The following is a 20,093-nucleotide window of genomic DNA, read 5'->3' as shown; positions in this document are numbered from 1 at the left end:
TATTGCAAATACTCGAGCATGAGCATACGTTTTTTAGCACAAAAAATATGTTTTAAATACCTAACTTGGCTTATACTCTAGTCTATAAAAAAAACAAAATGCGTACTCACCTTCCGATGGCCCCTGCTCACATCATGACATCAGCCACACGCTTACATTCTAGGGGCTACAGGCTATATAATGGGGACAGGGGCTACAGGCTATATACTGGGTAGGCAGGAGCTGTAGGCTAAATACTGCGGGACAGGGGCTGCAGGCTATATACTAGGGGACATGGGCTGTAGGCTTAATACTGGGGGACAAGGGCTGCAGGCTATATATTGGGGGCAGGGTCTACAGGCTATATACTGGGGGGCAGGGGCTGCGGGCAATATACTGGGGGGCAGGGGCTGCGGGCTACATACTGGGGGGCAGGGGCTTCTGGCTATATACTGGGGGGACAGGAGCTGCAGGCTGTATACTGGGGGCAGGGGCTGCTGGCTACAAACTGAACTGGGGGCAGGGGCTGCTGGACATACACTGGGGACATGAGCTGACTGTTTATATACTGGGGGCATGAGCTGGCTGTCTATATACTGGGGACAAGGGGCTTCTGGCTATATACTGGGGGGACAGGAGCTGCAGGCTGTATACAGGGGGCAGGGGCTGCTGGCTATAAACTGGGGGCAGGGGCTGTAGGCTATATAGTGGGGACATGAGCTGGCTGTCAATATACTGGGGACATGAGCTGGCTGTCAATATACTGGGGACATGAGCTGGCTGTCTATATACTAGGGACAAGGGGCTCCTGGCTATGCACTGTGGGCATGATCTGACAGGCTATATACTAGGCTTATACTCAAGTCAATAGGTTTCCCAGTTTTTTTATCTTCTGTACTCCCTTTCACCCCCCTCATTTATGGCCCCTCTCACCTCCCTCATCTTAATGTTATCCCCTTGTATCTCTCCCTCTTATTGTGGGCACACTGGTAAATCTCACTCTCATTGTGGGCTCCCCTGAACTTCTGTACCCCCTTTCTCACCACCCCCTCATTTATGACCCCTCTCATCTCCCTCCACTTAATATTGCTCCCTTGCACCTCCCCCTCTTATTTTGGGCCCCTGGTATCTCCCAATCTCATCTCCCTCTTTTTTTCTGACCCACTCTCAACTCTACCTCTCATTGTGGGCCCCCCATTTTGTTTTCCCCCCATTTTATGAGCCCCCTCTCATCCCCCCCCTTTTTTGGTAGTGTGCATCGGGAGCATTAATAAAATAAGGAGGGGGAATTGCAGTGTGTATGGGGGGGAGCCTAATAAAATATGGAGGGGGAATGGCAGCGTGCATGGAGGGCCATAATAAAATATTTTGGGGGGGGGGGGCGTGGATGGCAGTGTGCATGGGAGACCTTAATAAAATAAGGGGGAATGGCAGTGTGTATGGGGGGGAGGGTGGGGGTGGTAGTGTGCATCGGGAGCATTAATAAAATAAGGAGGGGGAATTGCAGTGTGTATGGGGGGGAGCCTAATAAAATATGGAGGGGGAATGGCAGCGTGCATGGAGGGCCTTAATAAAATATTTGGGGGGGGGGGGCGGTGGATGGCAGAGTGCATGGGAGACCTTAATAAAATAAGGGGGAATGGCAGTGTGTATGGGGGGGGGGTAGTAGTGTGCATCGGGAGCATTAATAAAATAAGGAGGGGGAATGACAGTGTGTATGATGTTGGGGGGCCTAATAAAATATGGAGGGGGGGATGGCAGTGTGCATGGGGGGGCCTTATTAAAATATTTGGGGGGGTGGATGGCAGTGTGTATGGGGGGGCCTTATTAAAATATGGAGGGGGGTGGGAATGGCAGTGTGTATGAGGGGGGCCTTATTAAAATCTGGAGGGGGGGCAGTGTGTATGACATTGTTTTATCCAGGTGACATTATACTGTAAGTAACTGTGGTATTTTTAGGGGCGCAGTGAGTGGGATCTGCTTCCCAGAACTCATTTGCCAGAAAATTCTGCAACTAGATTTTACAATGATTCGGGACATGAAGGAGAAGACTTGTCACCTGTGAGGTACTAGATCCTACTTCTTCCTGTGTCATATCAGTATTGTAGTCACTGACTAACCTTCTAGTGTGAGACAGCTCTCAGCTTATGTACTGTTATATCTATAGGGTCAGAGAGCCGGGTGTGACTTGTCTATGTGGTGCAGGACGCCAGAGTAGGGTTATTGTCATCAGTTCTTGTAAAGGTTTTCAGCATTTTCTTATTGGAAGGTTGGTGAACAGTGCAAACACTTACATCCCTAACCACAGCCCAGCCACCAGGGAAACCAGGGGTAACTCTTATCCTATCCCTAACCACAGCCCAGCCACTAGCAGAAAGCCCGGGAAACCAGGGGTAACTCTTATACTATTCATAGCATTAATGCCCTGAGGTAAAGTCACCACTGCAGCCCAAACACAAACCAAGAGCTGAGCACTAGTAGAGAGGGAGGGAGAAAGGGATTAGCTTATCCTTTACTTCACTGCCCCCGCTAGTGCTTAGAAATTCCCTTATCCCAGAATATTTCTATGTAGTAGTAGGTGGGCCCCAGGCACCCCAGTCAGACCTTGGCCAGGTCTGCCAGGGTTAAGTAGAGCTGGGTCTACTTAGGCCCAGTACAGCTCTGTCCCAGGCACCTGCCCTACCAGGGGTAATTTTCCTCTGTAATTGGGGCTCTATAGATGCCCCAGTAACAGTGGAAAACTTGTAAGAAAACAAAATTGTGGAAATGCCCTCAGGGGTCTTTTATGACCCCCTGGAGGACATATAAATTAAAAACACACAAAATATTAACAGATATTTAGAAATAAATATTACTATTTGCTAATAAAATTTAAAAAAAATTCCCTCTTTACACTATAAAAAACGTTACCACAGACTATACATATATATCAAAATAACTGTCTCATACTAGGGAACTAATTTACAATGGTCATTTTAAGTTAATTTGAAAACTGAAATAAAATGTGTACTATGCATTAGATTAGTTAATTTTTCTCCAGTTTTTGTAACTTTAACCTCTTACCGACATGTGACATAATAGTATGTCACATGCCGGGTGCAGGTGCATGGAGAGGGCTCACGGGCTGATATCTCTCCATAGCCGGTAAGTCTTTGCTGCATATTGCAGCAAAGGCTGACCGGTAAGTCCCACGATCGGTGCCAGCACTGATCGTGGGTGTTTTCCCTCTGATCGCCCATGGGCGCCGCCATCTTGCCGAGGATCGTCGCTCCCCGTGACGGAGCGGCGTTCCGTTGCCATGACAGCCTCGGGTCTATTTATTGATAAGCAGACCTGAACTGCATCTGGATACTAGTATAGTCCATATGGCAAGTGTGTTTAAAGGAAATTGTCCCACCTGTGAGTATTAGGCGATCCTCCTCTTGTTCATTAGAAGTGCACAGGTTGAACCCTCTGGTTGCGGGTTAAACAGAAAATTAAGAAAATTCGTAGAATCCAGCACTATAAATGTTACACACATATACACACAGCACTATACTCATATGCAATATGCAGTGGCATATTTGAAATCTACATGCCAGAGGCTTTCACTGAATTTATTTGTGGTGTATTATTTAGTTAATATCTCCATGATTTGTCATAGGTTCACTGTAAATGGAGGCATTTTGTATTAAAATGCTAAGCAAGACTGTGATTACAGACATAAAATGTTTCTTTAATTGCTTTGTTTGTTACTGCCCTGAGTGAGTGCATGTGTGGGGGAGGTGCCTGGACATCATCGGTGCCTCCAACGATGTTGTGATTGGAGGTGTCAGTCTGATCCCCATGAAGCGCCACGAGTGACGTTCTGCTAGCTGATTGGATGCAGAGGAGGTCTTGTCGGCGATGATGAGCCCAAGATTTGGGATTTAAGTGGGGCTACATAGGCGCACACCACGTCGCGCACTATGCTGGGCATGCACACCGCAAGGACCTATGTTGAATGTTCCCTAGAATAATGTGCCTAATCATAAAGACCCCTGTTGATTTCTTTGTAATAATGAGATGCATTGGGTCCTAGGGTCTAGTTGTGTTGTGACAGCAGTAGCTAATAGAGTTGCAGTTAGCTGAGATTGCAAAAGATACCATTCAGCCATTCTAATAAGGAGAGTGAATTAGACTGAATAGTTTAGGTCTGCACCATACCTACAATTATTTCGCCATACTGCTTAATCACACAGTAGTGGTGAGAGGAACCATTCTCAGACCTCCCTGGTGCAATTTTTATTCCTTTTGTCTTGTACCAGCAAAAACGAGTTGCAGCCAAACCATTCAACAATCTTAGTGAAGTGTAGCATCAGTGACACACCATGCACTCACTCAGGGCAGTAACAAACAAGCAATTAAAGAAACATTTTATGTCTGCAATCACAGTCCTGTCTAGCATTTTAATTTTGAGAACTAAAAGCTACGGTTTAATTTCTGACAAAATACCTCCATTTACTACTACATGCCAGAGGCTATTGGAACCTGACATCATGTAAAAATGACTTTCCTGATGAAGGGTTCCCTTTAAGAACCTTTAGCAAAATGTAGAAGATTTTTAGCCCATGTGTATCATTTCATAAAAGCTTAAATTATGGTAGTAGCAAGTTCCCCAAAACCTAGGAACAAGGAAGATAACATTGTGCTCTTAATTAAAATTTTGAAATAGCTGTAATTACCTTTGGCACTTCTTGCTGGAGGAAAAGTATGTTTGGCACCGCTATGAAGGTATATTGTGTTGAATTTTTCCAGCTGTTCTGAAAAACCTGGGGCTGAGGCAAATGGGAGAAAGATACAATATTTGCAGTTTTGTTCAGAGGTTTGCCATTTAAACTGGAAAACACCTTTAAGGATTTTCTTAATTGATTTTACATGTGCAGAATTTAAAAGGGTCTTGGGCTTTTTGATTGGGTGCACATTTTACCTAATGTAGAGTTCACTTATCTGCTAGAGGTTCCACTATGCCCTCCTGTCATGAAATAGAACAGAAATCAAATACTGGTATATGGCAATTGATCACAAAAGACTTATATGGATAGGGCTCCTTTAAGACACCCATTAGACAATGCAGATAAGCCAGACACCCATTAAACAATGCATACACCAATTAAACAATATTGCTAAGCCATAGAGAGAAGGACTGACTAATGTTTGGCCACACAGGTCCCATAACCCTAACCCTTAATTACACTGGACATGCATTTTTATCATAATAAGGGGACATATCATGTAATGGCCCTGCCACTACAATCATTACGAACTTTAACAACTTATCTAGTCAATTCATGTAATCTTATCTGACCAATTCCACTGTACAGAGCTTGGTGCTTTCAGATAAAACCCCTTGAATATTTGGGGCCATCTACTGCCTGTACCTGGTAATGCAGCTGTGATAATATCTAGGAGGGGTTTACATGTTAACCAATGCTAAGGGGTTGTTTTATGCTACTGCAATCCAGGTTCTGACCCGAGGATCCTGAGCGGTTGGATGCTTGGATTTCCCCCACAGAGTGGGAGGTGATACAAATCCCCACTGGCTGGAGTTCTTTGAGAGTCTTCTGTGAGTGCTGAGGAACAGCACATATCTCTCCAGGTGGCCTGCAGACAGAAGCCTGCTGCTGCTGTCCCACCTGAGGGTAATCCCATTTCACCAAGCCGGCTAAGACTGTTGCTAAAGCAGCTTCTACCATCCCCAGCCCCAATTTACCTAAACTAGACTTCTTTACCAGACTGCATCCAACCAGCTAGCTACCTCAGACAATGGCAGATAACACACTACCTCAGCCTGTTATCATTGCTATCTGGAATAAACATTCTTTAAGTTGATGTTCTTAATCTTGTCACCATGTGTGATCCCTGGCTGCCACTAACATCACAGGCACTTCCTCTACCAGGCCTTCCCTCTACCCAGGGATCCATAACACACACATACATGAGGAGAGCCTCAGGGGAACTACTTCCATCTAAGTACGGCCTCTACCTCTTCCAATTCCCTCGTTGAACCTACCTGGTGTGGACAAGGCCTGTTCCACCTGGACCAATTGACCTTGACAAGTCAAGCACTAGGGAAATAGAGAAGGTGTGGAAAAAGTAGACAAGCACAAAACACAAACTGTAGTGTAGTATTTCTAAGACAAGACACTTAAAGTTAAGTAGTATATAAGGTGGGTGCTCATCTTCTGATGGTTATGTATTGTCTTAAGGTATTCTGCACTGCTCATCAAAGTATTAAAAGATATAACCTGGAAATCCAAATACATTCTGCCCACCCTTGATGTATCAGCTCTCTAATCTAGTATAGATCAACAACTGGGACTTGAATGTGTTAACACAATAATGCAAAAATACACATAAACTTTAACTCAAAAATATTTTCTGATATAAGGTCTAAATTTCATCATGTGAATAATATAGGGGTTATCTAATTTTTTATCGACATTACATAGATGACCTCATACTGATATGGGATGGCAACACCACTACTCTACAAAACTGCTAAAATTAAAATATGGTATATCTAAAGAAGAATGGTAGCTTTAAATGTAATCAATCTCTATTCTGCAAACAAATCAATTGCACCAACACTTTTTCCTCTCATGCTACAGACAAAATGTTTAACTTTATACCATAATACACCTTACATGTCATAGTAAGTATGTAATATATGTAATCGATTGTGAATGTGGAAAACAGTACGCTGGGAAGAACACCCAACCATTACATTGCAGACTCAACCAGCACAGGTCTAACATTAAGATTAAAAAATGGAATCATGCGCTGTCTAGAAACTACGCAAAAATACATCCCAATACCTCTTACAAGAAAATAAGTGTCACACCAATTGATCATATTCCAGCTTGTACTCGTAATCATTTTGAAACCCTGAGAAAAGAGAAATCTTCTTGATTTGTAAGTTGGCGACTCTGAAATCGAATGGTTTAAGAAACCATATTGCACTAATCCATGAAAACACAATGCATTGTTTTAAGTCATTTCTCAAACAGTTCGCATACTTACCTGCTTGCTACAACTTGGTTTCCCCTGCAAAAGTCTTCTCCTTGCATGCAAAATCGCTTCAGGAGGTTTGGGGTTTTTTGCTATGGCCCATCTTGGCGGTTGTAGCCCCGCAAATAATAATAATAATCTTTATTTATATAGCACCATCAAATTCCGTAGCGCTTTACAAATTATAGGGGACATATACAACTATATTACATTACAAAGAACAGTCATATAGAACAATAGGAGTGAGGACCCTGTTCACAGTCTATGAGGATGAGGGTGTTAACACAAGAGGTTGTATAATGGTCCAGCCATTCTTTATAAGGGAGCAATATAAAATAATTTAATAAATAAAAATTCTGCTGCTTGAACCAGCCATCAGCTGCCATCTTAGGTGAAAGGGACTGCAGAGAAGCCTGGAGCTTGGTAAATATCTGCTGTTTACCGAATAACAGACGGGAGATAGGACATAGGATGGATTAGTAAAGGGAGAGTTGACATTTCCTGCAGTTAGCGAGTGTGATAGTCTTGCCTAAAGAGATGGGTTTTAAGAGCACGTTTGAAGCTTTGGAGGGTGGGTATTAGTCTGAAAGCCCGGGGAAGGGCATTCCAGAGAATTGGAGCACCTCGGGAGAAGTCACGGAGACATGCATGAGAGGTTCGAATTAAGGTAGAGATTATCTAATGTCACTGGCAGATCGAAGAGCAGGGGTGGGGTGTTAGACTGAGATGAGAGAAGAGAGATAGGGAGGTGCAGCATTACATGCAGAGCTTTGTGGATAAGGGTTATTATTTTAAAATGAATACGGAAGGAGACGGGCAGCCAGTGCAGAGATCCGTGTAGCGTTTGGCCTGAAAGACGAGCCTGGCTGCTGCATTAAGAATAGATTGTAGAGGAGAGAGTTTAGCCAGTAGAAGACCGATTAGTAGGGAGTTACAGTAGTCCAGACGAGAGTGAATAAGTGCAACAATTAGCATTTTAACATTTCAAATGTCAGAAACAGTCGGATTCTAGAGATGTTTCTGAGATGCATCCGGCAAGAGCAAGTAAGAGATTGAATATATGGTGAAAAGGAGAGGTCAGAGTCCAGCACAACTCCAAGACAGTGGGCCTGCTGCCTCGGTGCTATAGTGATCCCACAGACTGAGATGGAGAGGTCAGTTAGTAGATTGTGGAAAGACAAGAAGTTCAGTCTTAGAAAGATTAAGTTTCAAGAAGAGGGACATGATGTTAGAGACAGCAGAGAGACATTCACTAGTGTTCTGGATTAAGGCAGGGGTGATGTTACGTGCAGAAGTATATAGCTGGGTGTCATCAGCATAAAGATGATACTGGAAACCAAATCTGCTGATGGTTTGTCCAATGGGGGCAGTATAGAGGGAGCAGAGAGGAACCCCGACACTGAAAGGAAGATGAGAAGAGAAAGATCCAGAAAAGGAGACACTGCGGTCAGACAGATAGGAAGAAAACCAAGATAGTGCAGTGTCCTTTAGGCCAATGGAGCAAAGCATCCTGAGGAGGAGCTGGTGGTCCACAGTATCGAGCGCTGCCGAGAGATCCAGAAGAATGAGGAGAGAATAGTCACCTTTGGATTTTGCAGTGAGGAGATCATTGGAGACTTTACAAAGGGCAGCTTCAGTGGAATACATAGAGCGGAAACCAGATTGCAGGGGGTCAAGGAGGGAGTTATCTGAGAGATAGCGGGTTCATCGAGAATAGACCGGGCGTTCCAGGAGTTTAAGGATGAAAGGGAGGTTAGAAACTGGTCTGTAGTTAGTAGCATTGGATGGGTCCAGTGAAGGTTTCTTTAGTAAAGGGGTAACAACAGCATGCTTGAAAGAAGAGGGGGCGACACCAGAAGAGAGAGAGAGGTTGAAGATTTTAGTGAGGTGAGAAGTGACTGCTGGGGAGAGAGACTGTACCAGATGTGAGAGGATGGGGTCAGTCAGGGCCGATTCTAGCATATTTGCTGCCTGAGGCGAATATTAAAATGCTGCAACCAACGCCCCCCCCCCTTCCCCCGCTCCCTGTTCAGTAATTGCTGAAAACTTTACTAACAATTAACATCCCCACAGGCAGCTCCACCACACTGTGTGACTGACTACAGGTTCTGGGAGTCATTAGTGGCATCTAGTACCTTATAGATGACAATCTCTTCCATCAGGAGGACTTTATTCCGGGTTCTCCAATCCATGAAGTATCACTGCAGAGTTCACGGCCAGATGTCTTCAGCTCCGTGCAGCATCTCCACCCGGTGTCCCTAAAAATACCACAGTCACTTACAGTATAAAGTCTCCTGGATAACAACACTGTGCTCCTAAATAATATATACCCCTCACAACACAACTGACCGCACTCTCCCCACATATAAAACATCCCTACATATATATATATACATATATATATATATATATATATATATATATATATATATATATATATATATATTCTACTGGAATTGTACATGCACAGCACACCAATCAATATACAGTATAAATAGTATCCGGCCCCATATAAATATATACAGGGCCCCCCCCCCCCCCCAGGAAAATAAGAATCTGGCGCCATATAAATCTATACACCCCCCCCCCAGGAAAATAAGAATCTGGCCCCATTTAAATATATACCCCCCCCCCCCCCCCAGGAAAATAAGTATAAATATATACAGCGTCCCAGAATAAACAGAGCATGGTCCCTCATATAAAAATATACACCCCCCCCCCCAGAATAAACAGAATCTGGCCCCTCATATAAATATAAACAGCCCCCCCCCAAAATAAACAGAATCTGGCCCCATATAAATATATACAGCCCCCCAGAATAAACAGAGCATGGTCCCTCATATAAATATATACAGCCCCCCAGAATAAACAAAATCTGGCCCCCCATAAAAATATAAACAGCCCCCCCAGAATAAACAGAATCTGGCCCCATATAAATATATACAGCCCCCCAGAATAAACAGAGCATGGTCCCTCATATAAATATATACAGCCCCCAGAATAAACAGAAACCGGCCCCCCATATAAATATATACAGCCCCCTAGAATAAACAGAATCTTGCCCCCCATATAAATATATACAGTCCCCCCCCCAGTGTAATAAGAATTTGGCCCCTCATATAAATATATACAGCCCCCCCAGAATAAACGGAATCTGGCCCACATATAAATATATACATCCCCCCCCCCAGTAAAAATGGGATCTGGCCTTTTATAAAAGTACACAGCCTCCGCAGTAAAAAAAAAAAAAAAGGAATCTGGCCTCATATAAGCATATATAGAAGATCCCCCCCCCCTACAGCAGTAATCGCCCCCTATTATATATATATGGCCACATTTGATTGGACAGTAAAAATAATAAAACTTATACTTACCTCGCGGCAAGGTGCTCCCACAGGTGGAGTGACGTCATCATCCGCCGCCTGTGTCACTGCACTGTACGGAGCGACACCAGCAGCCGGAAAGGCGCTGTGTCACTCCGCATGTAAATCGCACCTGTTTCTTAAAGAGGCAGGTGCGATTTATCTGGAGGGTGATTCGGGCACCAACGGGTGCCCGAATTGCCCACATTAGAGCGGCAAAATGCCGCTTTTAATAAAGAGGTCCGCATTCTGCCGCCCGAGGCGATATTTTAATCTCGCCTCATGGCAGATGCGGCCCTGGGGTCAGTGATGCAGGTAGTGGAGCGAGCAGAGGAAAGGAGCCTGGACACTTCTTCCTCTGACTGGCTCAAAGGAGGAGAGTGAACAAGATAAGGTACCGGAGGGAAGGGGATTAGTGGGGTGAGAGGATTGAGCAATTATTTCCTGCCGAATGCAATCATTTTATCCTTAAAGTAGGTGGCCAGATCTTCAGCCCCAAGGTCTGTGACAGGTGGCTGCACCCTTAAGGCTGCACCCTTAAGGCTGCAGCCTTTTGGGGTTGTTAGAGAGAGAGGATATGAGATTAGTAAAATAGACCTGTTTAGCAAGGTGAAGGGCAGAGTTATAAGTTTTTAGCATAAATTTGAAGTGTAGAAAGTCTGCAGATGTGCGCGATTTTCTCCACAGATGTTCAGCAATCCTGGAACACTGCCGAAGGAAACGAGTTTGTTCAGTGTGCAAGTTGTTCTTCACACATATTGTTCTTCAAATACTATTGCGGAGAACACCGTTCTGCACGCGTGTCTCCGGGACATCTGCGATCTGTTCTGGAGACACGCGTGCAGAACGGTGTTCTCCGCAATAGTATTTGAAGAACAATATGTGTAGAGAACAACTTGCAGATGTTGCCAAACTATCCGGAATAGATTTAAATTCTTCAAAGTGGAAATTCTCCCATATTGGGGTAAACCACAAAATACCCTTTATACACTTTAACTTTTTATATGTTCCCCAACATCTATCCAATAACTCCGCCATGTGAATATTCTTATAATTATTAAATCTAAATTCCCCACTTTCTAACAGAGAAAAAATGGAATCCCTACTTCCCACACTAAGCTCTATTAACCTACCATAGGCACTGCAGTTCTTTCTTATAACTAAAAAAGCCAATTGAGAAGCCAGAAAATAACCAAAGAGATAGGGGACCCCCAGCCCCCCCATCCTCCAGAGAACAATAGAGAGAGGACAACCCGATCCTAGCCCGCCTTTTCCCCCAAATCAAGTCTCTAACCAGAAGAATTCTGAACAGTTTCCCGGAGAGCCAAATTGGGGATACCGCTAGAGGGTAAAGAAGCTGTGGGAGGAGGATCATTTTAACAATAGCTACCCTATCAGCTCTAGAAAAGGGCATTTTTATCCATCCCAAGATATTCCTTCTTAGCTTATTAATAAGCGGGGTTATATTTAATTCCACATACCTCCCAAAATCCCCGGAAACCCATATTCCTAAGTATTTAAAGGGAGCACCCCTTTCTAACCGGGAAATAAGGAGATCTTCCTCTCTTCCCGCACCATCTAACGGTAGAAGGACTGATTTTCCCCAATTGATCTTTAATCCAGAGAAAAATCCGAACCCATCCACCAATTTAATGGTCTCCTGTATAGAGTCGTCTGAACTCTGGATAGTCAACAAAATATCATCCGCGTAAAGCGAAATCTTGTCCCTCTCTCCCCCACACACCCAGCCCTTGATGTGGTCGGAATCACGGATCAAAATGGCCAACGGCTCAATAAATAGGGCAAAGAGGAGGGGGGAGAGCGGACATCCCTGCCGAGTCCCCCTGTACAATTGGAAGGGCTCAGAGAGCAAACCATTAACACACATCCTCGCTATGGGGGAGTGATACATGATCTTAACCCACTTAGCGAAGACCCCACCTAACCCGAATCTGTCCATCACCTTCCATAAATAAGGCCACTCCACCCTGTCAAACGCTTTAACAGCGTCTAATGACAGGATGGAGCGATCCCCTTTGATTCCCAATTGCATATCTGAGAACAGCCTATGGAGGTTATGTCCCGTACTCCTTGACGGGATAAACCCGTTTTGATCCGGGTGAACAATGACGGAGATTACCTTTTTCAACCTGGAGGAAAGAATTTTTGCTAAGATTTTCATATCGGAATTCAATAAAGAAATCGGTCTATAAGAACCCATCTCAGCTCCATCTTTATCCTTCTTAAGGATCAATACTATGGCGGCCTCCGTCATTGATCCCCGTATCGCCCCCTCTGCAAATGCTGCTGCAAACACCAATTCTAATATTGGAGACAGGACATTTTGATACTTTCTATAAAAGGCAAAGGGTAAGCCATCTAATCCGGGTGCTGAATCTGATGTTGAAGTCCTAATAGCCTCCAGAATCTCTTCTACCCCTATAGGATCATTCAGTGGGAGCCTCTCTTCCTCTGACAAACTAGGGATAGGGATCGACTCCAGAAAGCTATTTACCTGACTATCCGTATAGCTTGCTTCGGGTGCATAGAGCGCCTCATAAAAGAGCCTGAAGCTCTCCAGTATTGCTCTTTGATCTTGGACCAGTTTCCCAGTGTGGTCCAAGATAGCGTGAACCCCTTGGTTACTCTCTTTTTTTTTGAGAAAGTTAGCCAAAAGTTTGCCCGGTTTGCCCCCCTCCGCATAATTTCTTTATCCCCTAAAAAAAGCTCTATGTTGGGATTTCTCTGTTATGAAGGTGGTATAAGCCAATTGGGACTCCAAAAACTTATCTCTATCTGCTTCCATAGACGTGTGAGGGTCAAAGTAATGATTATGTGTCCATAATAATTATATGCTTTATGATTGTATACATGTGCCCTTTGCCCTATATTTTTGTAGCTTTTCCCTTACATCAGTTTTAACCAGACATGCAACTGTCAGCGAAACTCAAGTCTTATGATCAAAAAGCAGATGTTTGATAAGAATAGCATCAGCATCCAGACTAGTGGTCGATTTACTGTAGACAACGGTGACTGGAAATTCCCCTGGCATAGCAACCAAGGCCTAGTTTTGAGGACCAATCAGCAGGGGTCGGGGGCCAGACATATATGCTTAGCTATAACCAATTATAATGATTTTAATGTATGTAACCACACCTTTTTGTAAGGGTATAAGAAGCTATGTAATCAGGAAATAAACACAGTTCATTTCTCTTTTCGGTACGGCAAGTTAGGAGCATGAACTTAGGATAAAACAGAACTTCAGTCTTCTGTCTTTTCTTATCAAAATGTGCACGCATGCTCAAATAATTTGGGGTGTCTGAGAGAAGAGTGTATTGGCGGTTTTGCGCTGCCCCGTCAAATGGTGCCGAAACCCGGGATGTTGCCAGCTGATACCGTTCACCCGAGGACCCGAGCCAGAGGACGGGGGACAAACGCTTGTCCACACCAATAGAGGACCGCGCGGCCTCACTGAGTCACGGTAAGTTAATGCATATTATATATGTGTTGGACTTCCCTGTGATCATTGGTGTGGAATAAGTTAGTAGCCTCTGATACTCTTCGGGTCTAAGGGCTGATTGTCTGAGTGGTGAGACTGACATAACGGTGATCACTGAGCTACGTTTAGAACTGATACATAGTGACACTTCCCTATGGTGTGTCACTGAATCACCACGCCTCATTCTCTCAGGCACTGAGTCAGACCTCTGGGTGGAAAGTGAAAGTAAAGGGCTTCATTGTGACATATAGAGTCTCTGCCCCCCTTCTGTAGAAGCTGGGGAGGAAGTTTGCAGACTGAGAATAGTACAGATTGACATCCTCTGTTCTGGGGATATTGGGCACTGGTTACGTGTCCGAGATTTTTTTTATTATTTTATACGAGGGGAGGGAAAGGGAATTAAGGTGGTCTAGGTTAGAGACCGGGAAAATAGCATTGGCTCACTAGGAGACCGGCTGATTAAGGTACCGAGGGAAGCACGGTTTTTGAACTTTAAATAGCTCTAACGGGTGTGTGATCAGAGTTTTTTGGTAGAGTTTTTATTATTTTGCTGACACACGACGGTGAGCCGGGGCCCCTGCGTTGAGTGAGTAGCTACACCGTGTACCTTGTTGGAACATGATGTTAGGTGTGTTTAAGAAAGTGCATACACTCCCCGAGGGAGCAGAGACTGCAGTCAGGTTTGTTGAAAAACGGGAAGGAAAAAAAGTATGTTAATAATTGTGTGAGGTTGTACAAGTATGTTGATATGCCCTCAAAGGGAAGGCTGCAGCCTTCAGTGTGGAAACAAATTCTAACCACAAGTAGAGGTGTGTTAGAAGATAAGGGCATACTGGAAGCCGCTCAGGCTCACTACAGAGTGGCCAGAGCATTGCAAGTTGAAGGATGGTCAGAAGTGCAGGGAGATGGTGGTTCAACAAAAGCAGAAGTGCTATATGGATATGTGAAGCTTTCAGATAGAGATGTGAAATGCGGAACCAAAATGGCGACAGTGCCATGTGCCCAGCCACAGCCCTATAATGGCGGCCAACCCGGTTTGGAAGGGTGGACCTGTAGAGTGTGTGGTTTACAAAACCTGGAATGGGCGGAGTCATGATAAGAATTAGAAGAATTAGAATTAAAAGGACGTTCTCCTGGAGGGAACCACTGGTGCGCTAGCGATAGTTCAGTGCAGATAACGGAAAGATGTAAGTAGACAGAAGGTTGTTGAGTTAAGTAGGACTGATGGAAAAGTGCAAGTCGATATGATGGAACAAATGGGCTGGTAGCATTGGTTTGAAAGTTTTGGGATGTGTTAAAGGATCTAATGAATGTAAAAGAAAGAGAAAAAAAAAAAAAAAAAAAAACTTGATTAGATTTTTAAATAGACACTTAGAGCCTCTGACTTTGACAGACGGACACCAGGACAGAGTGACAGGAATCCTTCAGAGTGCCCGTTGAGAAAGAGACAGGTGATAAGGGACATTTCAGAGATTTTGATGTGTAGAGAATTTGAGAAAAAGAGATTTTATTCCTTGATGGCTAAATTTCTCCATAGCTGTTTGCAATCTGTGTCTGAGAACTGATCTTGAAGTGATCTGTGCTGTGCTTGGGAGAGAACAGACAGTGACTTTGCAAGTGCAAGTTTACAAGAAGGGGGGGGGGGCGACAGAGGGAACTGGCTGTGATTGAAAGACAGAGGGAAACAGAGACCAGTGTTTCACAGACCACACCAAAGTATGACTGACAAAAGTTTCGATTCCGGACAAGCCCAGCTCAAGGGGGCGTGCTTCCACTTGCTGGGAGGAGACATTACTGAAGTGACTAAAGTGAGTGGCCATATTCTAATAGGGGGGCGGTAACTAACGAGGACGTCAGCAAGTACATCCCCCAGACAGCTTCTCTTATTGTCAAACCCTCCCCTGTTAGCCCAGTGATGATTTTAACCCATTGACAGTCAAGAAAAAGACCCAGAAAGAACAACATATATGTAGAATGGTCCATGATCTCCAAGCTGCTAATGAGTGTCCCCCACTGGCAGCAGTCCCCGAGAGTGACAAATTATTCACTGTTATTGACTTGGCAAATGTTTTCCTCTCTGTGCCCCTACATGAGGATTGCCAGCACCTATTTGCTTTTACCAGTTTAGTATTCCAGTATACCTGATGTAGATTCCCACAAGGGGGGTAAAACTCACCCAGCCAATACCCCACGGCCCTACAGGGAGTAGACTGACAGACTAGCCCCTTACTGGATGTTCTCCTTTTTAGTATGCGGAGGACCTACTGTTTTTAGTGCCTTCATTTTGCAGGTTTCCCAGGATGCATTTATTGACCTTATGTGTTTTTTGTTCCAGAAGGGTTGCAAAGTTTCCAGAGACAAACTCCAGTACTGCGAGGAGAAGGTGGTCTTCCTAGGCCACTGCTTCTCAGCCACAGGCAGATACCTGACAGAGGTCAAGAAAGCTGGCAGTCCAGAATGTGCCCCTGCCCTGAGGCCCTAAGCCTCTTCACATGTTTCTAGGACTGGCCAGCTCCTGCAGGCCTGGGATAAGGTCTGCTGCCTCCTTCCTGATGCTGGCCCTTGATAAACTGAATTGCCTCTTCCCCATTTGCCCTTAGTCAGGAGGCAATTGATGCATTCTATAGCCTTAAGCTGGTAAATCCTGTCTGCCCCGGCCCTAGGTACATCCCACTGAACCAGACATTTTATTTTATTTCGCACTGAGTATCCAGTTCATGCCACAGGTGTCTTAGCCCAGGAACATGGTGGCCTCCTCAGTGGCCCACTATTAGGCCCGGTTAGACTCAGTTGCGAGGGGGGCCCCTCATGTGTCAGTAGCTGCAGCCAGCAATCTGCTCAGCAAGGCCAGTGAGCTGATCCTAGACCCTAGATCACTCAGTTACAGTGCAAACCCCACATACCTTGCACAGTGTCCTTACCCAAGTATAGCTCAAGCATCTGAGCAAAGGCCAGACAGCTCAGACTCCAGTGTGCACTCCTGATGCCCCAGGACACACTGATAAGGTGCACAGCTCTGAATCCTTCATTCTGTCACCAGTCTTCCAGGATTCAGAGGGGGGGGGAGAGAAGGGTGATTAACCCAGATGTTGAGTTTTTTCTCATAGATGGCTCCAGGTCTGCAGGAGAAGACAGACGGTTCTACACTGGATATACAGTGGTCAGTGGCACACATGAGGTAGTACAAGCAGAACCACTCCCTCCACACAGGTCAGAGCAGGAGGTGCAGTGACGGCACTCAGGGAAGTGCTAAAGCTGGTGGAAGGTAAAAGGGCAAACATCTATACTCAAGGTATAGTTCTGGGGTCTAAACACGACTATGAACCCATATGGAAGGCTAGAGATTTCCTCACCTTTGCAGGGACCCCCTTTAAGCATGGCACGCTGATTAAAGAGCTTATGGATGCTCTCTTACTTCCAAAAGAGGTGGGGATAGTAAAAGCAAAAGCACACACAATTTGGTAACTCTACAAGCCAAGGGCAAGGATGTGGCTGACGGGATGGCGAAGGCAGCTGCACAGATGGAGCCCAGAGACTGTCCTGAAGTCTCAGCGGTGAGTTCTGAGCTAAAAGCTTGATCCACAGGTGTTCCAGTCCCTGGTGGCCCGAGTGTCATCAGAAGTGAAGGGAGTGTGGAGGAAAGCTGGAGCCCAGATGACGATGGGACCTGGATGCTGGGAGAGAGGGTGTGCCTGCCCGGAGTCCTGCACCCGACAGTAAGTCAAGTAGCCCACAGACACACACACATATCCAAAATGGCCATGCTAGTGCTCATAAACCGCAAGTGGTTTGCCCGGGCGTTACTACCCGTCACTAGACTAGTGAAAGCCTTTATAGACTGTGCCCGCCACAACCCGGGTAAGGTGGTAAAGACCCCACAGAAGGTGACACCCAAGCTGCTGTATCCCTTCCAAAGACTGCAGATGGATTTTATCCAGCTACCAAAAAGTGGTATGTAGGAATACGTGCCTGTGTGCATTGATCTCTTTACAGGGTGGCCAGAAGCTTCTGCCATGACCAAGGCTATTGCTGGAGCCGCAGCCAAGAAGGTGGTGAGTGAGATTTTTTCTGCAGGTTTAGACTTCCAGAGACCATAGAGTCCGGTCGCAAAACCCACTTCACTGGACAGGTAAAGACCTGAAACCTTGTCCCTCCTTGGTGTAGAACAGGCGAGTGCTTTCCTGCTGCCCACCATTCAGTTAGGACCACCTCCAACAGAAAGATGGGATTGTCCCCCTTTGAAGTACTTTTTGGCTGTGCACCCAGACTAGGCCCTACTTCCCACAGACCCTATAGCTGATGGCAGGAAACCAGGTGGAACAAGCGACACAGCTGAGCCAGGCCTTGGAAAAGGTCCGCAAAAGTGTTTCCGATTCCTTTTTCAGATCCAGACAGAGACCTCAGCATAATCTGAAGCCTGGAGACTACGTGGTGGTAAAGAGAGTCTGGAGCCTCGCTACGACGGTCCTTTCCAAGTCCTGCTGACCAGTGCCACGTCTGTGAAGCAGGAGGGAAGTCAGCACGCTTCCCACACTTACTATTGCAAACTTACTTATTCTTCCTGCTAGCTGGTCTCTTCTGACTGACTGTATGCTCAGGGACACCCCAACCATGACTATCATTGTATCTGTAGGGCTGACCAGGATACCCCCAGGGTAGGAGACTTTACCTACGGTTGGTGCAACAAGACAATGACCTTCTTTAACATTGACAGCACAGGTAACCCTGTATTAGCAGTGTCTGATGTACTGGATTTGAGGGGATAGGAGAGTCAGGTCAGGCCTAGAGGCTGGGAAGGTGAGTGTACGGTGATAACACTTGTGCATTCCTTCCTCGTGATCCCCAGGAGGGATCCAAAGGATTCTGAAGGTCTAAGAGAAGCACCCCTAGATGACAATGTTTATATAGATATGGTGGGAGCACCAAGGGGGGTCCCAGATGAGTACAAGGCCCACAATCAGATATGGGCAGGACTAGAGTCCATTATTCCCCAGATAGCTATGAGTAAAGATGTTGATTGTGGGTTAACTGTTTTTATTGTAATCAACAGAGATTTGTGAATTATATCCGAGATGCTTCCCAGAACCCCATGACTCTGGACATTATCTTTGCTGAGAAGGGAGGAGTCTGTAAGATGGTGGGAGTGGCTTGTTGCATGTACATCCCAGATGACATCGCCCCCTATGGATCCATTACCCATGCTTGTGAAAAGATTGAAGGACTGTTCAGGGAACCAAAGAAAAAACTCTGGGGTGGACACTTTGTCATTCAATTTGTGGTTGGGGGATTGGAAGGGTTTCCTTTAAGTGGGGGTGATATTGGGGATTGTGATTTTGCTCTCGTCACTTATTGCGTGCTGTGTGGTCCCCCTCATCAAGTCCACCATGTCCCAGATGTCCATCCAGGCGGTAAGAACCACGGTGGAGGATGATGCTGCCTGTTGGAGAACCAGCCTGTTTACAAACCTATGAACTAGGGGAACTCAGTGATGTGATTTGAGTGTGCGGGCCTGTAACCCCTGAGTGACCAGCCTCCAGGGGATCTGGTGAAGAGTTAACAAGTCCAGCAGGTATGGGCTTAGCCTACCTGTGGGTACCTGGAGTTTGAGGAGGTCACACAGGATGGAATTACAGGCCAGCAAAGCTCAAAAGGGAGAAATTGTTGGTGATATATTCCTCTACGGCGGCCATCTTGAGCAAGAGAACTAAAACGGCATTACAGCTCCGTCCTGGAGTGTGTGTGTGTGTGGGGGGGGGTGTATGTTGCCCACTCAGCAGCTATAGAGTTAAATGTTCTAATTCAGCTATTTTTCTTATTTAAACTGTTGTTATGGCCAATAGCATTACAGTATTCTATTCACACCTTTTTGATGACCCTACAAACTAGAATGGCTCTGGTCACTAAAATTAAGTTTACCTTCCACCAATAACCCCAAGTCCTTTCCAGCTCCAGTTTTACCAAGTAATTGACTCTTTAGAACATAATTATACTTTTGTTTCCCTGGCCCATGTGCATAACTTTACATTTACCTACATTAAATCTCATCTCTGCCCACCACAGAAGTTAGACTCACGGGTCTGTAGTTTCCAGGATCGCTTTTTGATTAGGTTAGTTAGGTTAGTGCTGGGAAATTCCCCTCTCCCACCACATGAACAGCCTACAGAAAAGATGATCTTTAGTGAAGTGTAGGGAAAAGCTCAGTATTTAGGGGGGAATTGTGAGGG

At 45.3% G+C, this 20,093-nt stretch overlaps 1 long non-coding RNA gene across 1 annotated transcript in view; it reads right to left on the bottom strand.

The window, feature by feature from the left end:
• Positions 1-20,093, bottom strand: part of LOC140066091 (uncharacterized) — a 62,636-nt gene that overhangs the window by 2,629 nt on the left and 39,914 nt on the right. The window contains exons 2-3 of the long non-coding RNA XR_011848109.1: positions 4,683-4,775; positions 3,377-3,432 (exon numbers count right to left, since the gene is read on the bottom strand). This is a non-coding gene — a long non-coding RNA (uncharacterized lncRNA). The remainder of the gene's footprint in view (positions 1-3,376; positions 3,433-4,682; positions 4,776-20,093) is intronic.

Source organism: Engystomops pustulosus, chromosome 6 (assembly GCF_040894005.1).
Source record: "Engystomops pustulosus chromosome 6, aEngPut4.maternal, whole genome shotgun sequence".
NCBI lineage: Eukaryota > Metazoa > Chordata > Amphibia > Anura > Leptodactylidae > Engystomops > Engystomops pustulosus.
Note: the sequence above shows the minus strand (reverse complement) of the source record. Positions and strands in the feature narration are given on the sequence as shown.